The sequence below is a fragment of the Urocitellus parryii genome, chromosome 4 (assembly GCF_045843805.1).
Source record: "Urocitellus parryii isolate mUroPar1 chromosome 4, mUroPar1.hap1, whole genome shotgun sequence".
Classification (NCBI taxonomy): Eukaryota; Metazoa; Chordata; class Mammalia; order Rodentia; family Sciuridae; genus Urocitellus; species Urocitellus parryii.
The window spans coordinates 101,310,321-101,319,873 of NC_135534.1; the positions used below are offsets into that span (position 1 = coordinate 101,310,321).

The window sequence follows — 9,553 nt, forward strand, 5'->3', positions numbered from 1 at the left end:
CAAATGCCCCTTTAAGACAAGTAATCAGAATTGAGAAAGGCCCACAGATGACCTGCTCCTCTTTGAGAACTACTGGAAAAGAAGACTTCTGTGATGAGCTTAAGTTATATCCCTATTTTATTGTAGTCCTTATATGAATATAATGTGTTCCAAATGTGTGATAATTACAGATATCACTAGACTGTGGATGAGAACAGTCTTATATATTTATTTGAATAACACTTCAATACTTACTAAGTCGTGTTACCTATTCAAAAACCATATGAGTGGAGAGAGAGATTTTAGTGTGATTTTTTTTTTTCCCCAAATGAACAAATTAAGGTTTAGACCCACAAGTCTAATAAGTAGATGAAAACTTAATTAAATCTTCAGATTTTTATCCTGACTGGTGTTACTTCTGTTTTCTGAAATGACATGTATCCACATCAGTGGTTTGGTAGGCCAGATGGGGGGGAGTTAAGAACAGGGGTTTTGATTCAAACTCTGGATTCAAATCCAGACACCTGATATACTGAGCAGCTTCATCAGGTTCACTTCTCTGAAGTTGATAATGATACCTAACTCAAAAGAATTGTTAGAATTAAATTGAATGGTGATCTTACAGTGCTGAACACAGGGTTTGGTACATAGTGAGCACTTTGAATAATGGCTAACTAATGTTATGAGGATTTTACTCAGTGCAGAGTCTCTGAAAAAGGGTACTATGATTGATTAGTTGTGACATCTGAAGGATGGTCTTTAACCTGAGTTTACAATGCCTGTGACTAACTACATCTTGCTGGGAACTGTTATAAACTCCACTAAGAATGTGACCTTGACTTGGCTTAGTGTTTCCAACTAAAATTTGGCAAGATGGTCTTAGCTCTTACTTTAGACCTCAGGAATGTTATAAATTCCAATGCAAGAATAGATATGAAAACACTCGGCTGAGGAAATAGGTTCCCAGGAACCAGAAGCTGTTATTAATATCACAGGATTTCTCTACACACAACTGTCTGATTGATTTCATCTGTTGAACTGTTTGAGCCATGCCATTAAATTAGAAAAATTTTAACTACTGTCATTAATTTTAAATCTCTGTTGTACGAATAGCCACCTTTCTCATTTAATCCTTTGTTCTGTATCTTCATTATGTAGCAGAAATCTGTTGTGCTGGAATGAAGCTGGTGTTAGATGTTAGTAAAATGATTGTCAGCCTGTGAGATGAGCAAATCTGATCTGATGCAGGTCTGTATAAAGATAAGATGGTTCAGTGATTAGTTCATTATTTGGTAGTCTGCTTGAAAATAAACTTAAGTTTGTAGTGCTGGTATGTAGGGTTTCACAGGGGATTCCTAAAGCTTGTGAAATGAACTGCAGTACAAATTGATTTAAATATATCCACATTTTGAAAAATGATCAGTGTGTTTGCTTGGACGAGCTTGTTGTTCCAGTGCTTTTGGGGCTTCTCGTTTGGTGGTGGTTCTGTCAGTGAAGTAATAAATTATCGTGTAAGCTGTATTCTTAGGATCAGCCAGGTATCTTTCCCTACATTAAACACATGAGGTAACAAGCCAGTCCTGTGATGATGCTGATCTCCAGTTATTGTCCTTCAGTGCTGTAGTCATTGTATTGAGTGTGGGCAAGAAAGATGCCCCTTAGAGTTTAGCCATAGGAGAGAAGAATGAAACCTGAGATGCCTGTGTTTTCTCATTTACAAAGCAATATATCTCTTTTGTTAGAAAAACCAGCTTAAAAATTCGTAGGGAAATTGATGTTTTGCAGAATTGGCTTTGTGCAAGCCTTAAAGAAAAAATAATAGTCATAATGTTCAAGTACAGTTTTATCACATTGAATGCTTTATGGTAGTACTTGAATGTTCCAGGTTCACTCAAGTGCCCTGACATTCTGAAAAATTAACAAGCAGTAGGAACAGTGGAAAATTGGTTGTTGCTCAGATAAACCACATGTAGGAGATTGATGAGGGCAAAAGCTGTTCTATTCCATTATTGATTGATGAGGGCAGGAGCTATTCTATTCTTTTACTTGTCGATGAGGGCAAAAGCAATTGTGCTGTGTATCAGTTGATACATATTGTGTATCTATTTGTGAAAATTGAGTTTTAGTTATTTGAACAAAGCCTTTTACTTTTTTTGTTGATCATTATAAAGCCATAGATAGCTATGGTAGAAATGTAAATGAAGACAATTCTACTAGTTGAATATTCTCTATTGAGTAAAGTAATATTGAAGCTTCAGAATCCTTGTGAAAACAAGGGATGTGCTTATTTATCCCACTAGAAAGCAGGCAGATGCAATAGTTGTTTTCACAATTGACATGTCAAGTTGAATGCATAGATCCTGAGACTTAACTTGGTCTTCAGTATAATTTAATCAGTTTAGTTTTGCACCTGGGTTGTAATACCACTGATAATCTTAGACACAGAAAATAAGGGTATCTCAAAAGGAATGAATACTAGAAAATGGTAAGTTTGAGGAGTGTCAAGTAAAAGTTAATGTTCTTGTGCAAATAAGAACATATTCCATTAAGAGCCTCCAGAGTTCTTGGGGATCCACAATAAAATTCATGATTTGGGTTGCACAAGTAATTTGCCAAGGGACTTAATGCCACTGATCTGCATAATTAAAAATGATGAATTTCATGATATATATATTTTACCACACATACTCACATAAAACGTGTCATTTGCTACAACTCCTTTTTCAGAGTGATCCTGTTTTAGGACCAGTATGTTAGAAACAACTTAGAGGAACTGAACTCTGGTATCCTTGCTTGTGTCATTAGGAAGAGTTCCCAATTTGGGATAACAGGAAATGGGCAATTTAGGGAGATGCTTCCTTTTATGTCAGCATCAAATTAGTATAAGGAATTGCTGGTTTTGTTTACAGAAAAAAGAAATTTAACAAAATACTTTTCTTTAGGAGCTGCCAACCTCCTCACCTCCAGATTGAACTACCTGAGATGGAGAAAGGAAGCTTCTGAATTCGGAGTTGGTTAGACTCCCTGGATAGCCTAGGATAGGCCTATGTAACCCAGCCCTATTTTGTTCTTGTGGAAAAAAAAATTTTGAGTTCCACTTAACTATCTTATCATTAATATTGAGCAACAGTGTTAATTGTTAAATTAGAGACTGTATACCAATTTATGTGTTCACTTATGTTGGCTCTGCTTTTAGTTTAATAATTCATTTTTTCCTGCACATTCTCTTTATTACCCCACAGGTTCTAAGGTATCCTGTTTTCATCATTCTGCCTTATTCTCTTTTAAAATGTGTGTGGAGTAGTTGACATGATAACCCAATCATTTTATGTTCATAATTAACAAATAGCAGAAATAATTTCAGAATTGATAAGTAGCATAGCTACCTTCTTAAAGTGACTAGGATTCAAGGTTGCTACTGTTCTACTAGTGATTTTGAAATATAAGCTAGAAATGTGGGGTTTGGCATTATATGCTTTGGGGCTAACTCCTAGAAAACTTTGTTAAGGACACACACACACACACTTTGAAATTCCTTTCCTGTATTCCTCCTTGTTCTTCACAAATACTTTTACCATGCTTTCAGATTTAGCATGGATTTAAAATTTTCAGTGGTGATTTTTAAATCCTTCTGTCCCTTAGACTTCCTTTCACTGTCCCTCACATGTCTTCCTAATAATATTTCTTAGTGCTTTTGCTCCCACAAAGTGGGTGGCTAGGTGTAGATTTTTGTGGAACCCTGGTTCCAGGATATTTTCTTTTTTACTGTTTTGCTCACCATGTCCAAATAAATAGCATTTATGTAACAGAAAAGTCAAAATGTAGAACATAAAAATTCAAATACACACGTATTCTCATACTTTTTTATTAAAGTAATAATGTAAAATGTGTGTAACACATAAAAGTAATAGCAAATACCATACATACGTTGTATGTTTGATAAAGAAATTATGTGCATATATTTTTAATATGTAAAAATATTAAAAAGTGATAAAAAAAAATAAAAAAAAGAAAACTTTGTTTTCTCTTCAGGCCTTCAGTGGTTGATTTACATAGCATTGGGTTTTATCAGTAGTAAACTTTCTGCATCATTTGTATTCACTTTAAATATTTCCAACTATTATTTTGCCAAAGAGTGATGTTGAAAACATTGTCTATGGGCTGGGGTTGTGGCTCAGTGGTAGAGCACATGCCTTGCATGTGTGAGGCACTGGGTTCGATCCTCAGTACCACATAAAAATAAATAAAGGTATTTTGTTCATCTACAATTAAAAAAATATTTAAAAAACATTGTCTGCTATCACCATCATTTCATAAAAGAAGACATTTGAGATAGAATAAAAGATGCTTTAAAAGGTGCTTTAAATTAGATATATTTAGCTTTTAAATAATCCAATTGTGTCCTTACTTCATCATTCTTTAAACTGATTATAAAATACAAACTTCATCCTGGCATATCAATCCTCAAGTTGGAGTTTGGGAATGAATGATGTATTTATGCCTGGGACTTCTCCCAAACCTCCTTCTGAAGCAACAGGAAAGAGAGAGAAGCTATGTGCTATACTACCAAAATAATATTTATTGCCTATTATTTTTTTTTTTTTTTTTTTTTTTTTTTTTTTTTTTTTTTTTTTTTTAAAGAGAGAGTGAGAGAGGAGAGAGAGAGAGAATTTTTTTTTTTAATATTTATTTTTTTTAGTTCTCGGCGGACACAACATCTTTGTTGGTATGTGGTGCTGAGGATCGAACCCGGGCCGCACGCATGCCAGGCGAGCGCGCTACCGCTTGAGCCACATCCCCAGCCCCTTTATTGCCTATTAATGAAAGTATGAAAAATATCCTCATAATAATCTACTTGAGATAAAATTAGATATTAATGATTTCATTTTCATCAAATGAAAATGGTTATCTTTTACACCACTGCTGACCTTTTGCATCTTTCCAGGTGATTCTAGGAATACTGCAAATTCTTGGTTATTTAACGTTTGTTTTCTAGTTTTAACATTCTGAAATTAATTGACCTTTAGACATGTTTAAACATTGGCTTTCTGTTGATGGATGGAGAGAGAGGACAGGTTTGAGTTTTAAAATTATTTTAGAGTTTCAGATGTTACCTGAAAAAATTTAAAATAATTTTATTTGATTAAATTCTAAATCTAGTGTAGATTTAAAGAATATAGAGAAATCTTTTCTGTGGTTAAGGACTTAAACACATCCCTGTCTACATGGAGTTTGTTTTAGCAGGTTGGACAATACTTAAGAAAGAATTGTGCTATTAAATGAAGAGGTGTACTAGTGAAGATTAATGGTGTCTGGACTGGAGGAGGAAAGGCTGCTTTAAACAGGATGGTAAGTGCCAGTTGCTTTGATGTGACATTTTAGTCTAATCTAGAAAGGTGGGAAGTAGGCTGTGGGAAATGTAGAAAACAGTGATCTTTAGGTAGCAAAGAATTTGTTCTATTCTGGGAACTGTCAGAAAGTCCACTTGGATGAAGTGTAATGAACTAAGGGAGAAGGGAGCCTTCCGGGCTTCATTTAATAGAGCCCTAGTAAGTATTCCTAATGAATAAATGAATGATCGAGTATTGTTTTTTTTACAGCTTTAATTCTGTCATGTCCTATGGCAGACCCCAAAAAAGAAGATGATGGTGAGTAAGGAATGAATATTACTGGGGATGATGGACCAACTGGTCAGCTCAGTTACTCTAGATAGTGCTTCATTTGGGTGCCAAGTTACAGGTTCAGAGTTTGGTTTTGTTAATACATCAACAGTAGATTAATCCTTGGGGGGGAACTTATTTCAACCAAACACAAGGGACTGATATGTAATTTGGAATGTTTACATTGGGGTTTCCAAAGAGTTTTTTTGATGTTAAATAATGTTTTTTTCTCTCATAGTCTTCTCGGAGCTGGTAAAGAGTGAATAATGGAAGAAAGGACTCAGATCTGAGTACATACTTCAAGAAAGCAAGGAAAAAGATGGCTACTGGGAGCCCCTTTGGCTAATGACCTGTAGGAGATGTGATGACTAATTAGTTTTTTAGGTTTTCTTTTTATACATTACCATTCATGACTTAATAAAATTTATTAAATGCCTGTTGTCTAGCATCAGCTTTAGTTAGCAAAGCATAATTCAGAGAAGAGGAATGTGGTTTTCAGCAACCATAGAACAGCAGTCATCACTGTGACAACCAAGATAAAAGTCCCTGACAGAATCCTTAAACACTAAGGTGAGACTCAAATTTACTGCAGGATAAGGAGAAGCTTGATTTATTTCTTTATTTTAAAGTATTTTTTAGTTATAGATGGACATAATACTTTTATTTATTTTTTATGTGGTGTTGAGTATTGGACCCAGTGCCTCACATATGCAAGGCAAGTGCTCTACCACTGAGCTACAACCCTAGCCCTTTGATTTTTTAAAATTAGATATTAAAGTCTGGAGTTCTGGAACTATTCATGTTTTTCACATTTACAAATGTTTTTCTTAAAGCAACGGAATACAGCATGATGAATTAATTAGGAAATAGAGTAAAATGGTTACAGGACTTTCTAAAGTGAATGTATTTTGAATATGATGTAAAGTAGCTGTCAGGAGTAAAAGAACAACTTTGAATGGCTGGCTGTATTCTGCATGTGTACTTTTTAACTTGATTCAAGCAGTATTGATATAAATATTTTCTAATTTTTATACCATATTATGTTTATGAGGCTATATGTTATTTCTAGGTATTTAACTTACTAAATTTCACTATTTAGAATATTTCTTTATGTTCTCCATTGTAGTAATTGGTATTGCATCCAACACTGCTATGAACATCTTTGTACTTATACCCTTATAGTTCTGTGTAAGAGTATCTCTGCAGTATATAGCAGGGAATAGTACTTCTAGGTCATTAAACAGTCCTACACTTAATGTCTGCAAATACTAACAACATTTTCTCCCCAGTGGCTGTAACTCTTTAATTGTAACCAGAAATATTATTATTTCCTAGATCTTTGGCAGTACTTGGAATTAATATGAATTATATTCTTTGTCATTTTGTGTGTATTTCTTTAATTTGTTTTTTTCTAAATACCAGTGAGCTTGAGTGTATCTTTATATGTATTGCAGTTTGGATTTCTTTTTTTGTAAATTATTTATTCATACCTTTGTCCATTTTTCTGTGGACTCCCTGAATTTTTTTTTCTTTATGATTTTCATTGCAGTTACTCCAGATCTTTTGTATATCTCTTGGCTTTAGGTGTGGTGACCTTCTTTAAACATGGACTTTTAATGTTGCTCTGGTAAAGTCTGTCATTTTCCTCTGTAAGGCTTGTTCCTTTAAAATACTGCATAAGAAAAAGTTTTTACTTTAAGATGATATTTACCCTTTTAATTGACTTTATATTTTAATTATTCACGTTTTGATTTTTAATACTTTTGAAGCCCATGTTTGGAGATTACATGATGCAAGGATCAGACTAATTTTTTTTCCAAAGAATGCTCCCATTTTTCCATCATCATTTGCTAAATAATTCATCTTTAGCTCACTGATTTGTTGTACCTACTCTGTAATGCATTTGGTTTTCCTTTCAGATAGGTCTCTTCTGGACTTTTTATGGTATTGGTCTTTGATTTTATGCCACTGTTTTTCTTACTGTTGTTTTATACTGTGTCTTAATTTTTTATAACTTCTTTTAGTTGGATCATGATTATTCTGGGTTTCCTATGTGAGTTTGTAGGTCCCCTTCAAATAATGAGACTTTATCTTTTGCTTTCAAATTGTTTTTGCCTATTATTTAATTTTTAAATTTTATTAGCTAGAATGTCATTTACTATGTTCAACAGTACTTATAATGAGGATATTTTAATCTTCTTGTTGGACTTAAATACATTAAAAAGTTTCATCATTAATTATGGTATTTGCTTTAGGGCATTAATAAATAAAGACTTCAAGTTAATGAAGTTCTGTTCTATACCTAGTTTTTTTTTTTTTTTTTTTTTTTTACCTGTAATGTTGAACTGAATTGCCTTTTCTATGTCTATTGATGTGCTTTCTTCAATCCATTCCTGTGGTAAAGTACATAATTTTCTGGTATTGTTTGCATTTCTAAAACAAACAAATATTATAGGATAATTTTTTTCAAACACTATATTGGATTTAGTTAGCTGATGATTTAGGGAGTTAACTGTCCAAGTTTATAATGAAATTGGTTTATATAATTTTCTTTTCTACACTATCCTCATCTGATTGTTTTTAAGATATGACAAACCTGAAAAATGATCAGGCAGTTTTCACATATTTTCTAGTTTTGAGTCAATTTATATTATTATTATTATTTTGTTTGTTTATTTCTTGACACCTTTTATTATTTATAAAAATCAGCACTATCTATTATCTAACTGCAGTTTCTCCCACTGACAATTTATCTCAAAATGACATCATATTTCTATCATTAAAATATAATTCATATAACCTCTTTGTAGAAAAAGTAGATCCTGAGAGTACTTCATGAATAAATAGTGGCACTCTATGTGTCTAGATAACAAAGGGATGCATGGTAATATGAAATGCCAACGCATATTCTTTTATTTAAGCAACATGTATTTGTAGAGCACCTTCTAGCTACAAAGGCTCCTTGGAATTCAGCAATGAAGAAGACTGGCATGGCTCCTTGTCCTCAGGGAGCTCACGTTCTAGTGCAGAGATAGAGGGTTTTACATATTGTCCTACCATCTCCAATATGGATGTATGAAACACTTTAAAAACTTAAAATGTAATATATAATTATATAATAAGAATATAATTATTGTGTTAATTATAAAAACAATTATAACAATTATAATATTAATATGACATGTAAGCTCTAGGTTATTATTTGCATCCTATTTTAAAGCATCTGAGTTGATTTTGTTGAAATATTCAGAACTGAAGCTCAGGACTTAATAGGTTAAGATGGGCTAGTAAGTTCCATAAGACTTCTGAGGGCAAAGAGACCAAATGATAAGGTACATGCTTGTCAGGGAGACTAGAAGAGGTTTGCAGTGCAGGTAAATGCTGAAAATGACAGAGGACCAGCTGGGTGAAATGGAGGCTAGAGAAAGGAGGCCCCAGATTGAGGCTGTGTGCCTGGTAGTACAGCATGTCCAGCTCAGCTAGTCACTGGCCTGACACAGTGGGCATTCAGTGATGTGCCCACTGACCGAGGTGAAAAGAAGGACTACTCCCTGGCATTTGTTAAAGTTCAAATCTTTTTGATCCTACCCTAGAGTAAATTTATACTATGTAGCAGTTCTGATCCAGTTTGACAGGACTTTTCTGTAAAACCATTGGAGCAAATTAAAAGAAAATAATTTTCATTTCAATTTGTTTAATGTTTATTGGCCTATTTAAATTTTCTGTTTCATGATGTGATAATTTTGTAGTTGATGTATTTTTTTCCAATCTGTTGTATGTTTTCAAAAATATTTGGACATAGTTTTTTTTTAAATAGTAGAAATTTTAGAATCATTATAACTATAATTGGTCCCCTTATTTACATATAGTTTGCTTATTTACAATTTGTTATTATTTTGTTGAACTATTCCTTG

General features: G+C 33.3%; 1 long non-coding RNA gene across 1 annotated transcript; it reads left to right on the plus strand.

Annotated features, from left to right (window-relative positions):
* Positions 1–4,825: 4,825 nt before the first annotated feature.
* Positions 4,826–7,890, plus strand: LOC113185396 (uncharacterized). Its single transcript, XR_003301126.2, has 3 exons — positions 4,826–5,328; positions 5,580–5,627; positions 5,878–7,890. It is a non-coding gene; the product is annotated as an uncharacterized LOC113185396 (long non-coding RNA).
* The last annotated feature ends 1,663 nt before the right edge of the window (positions 7,891–9,553 follow it).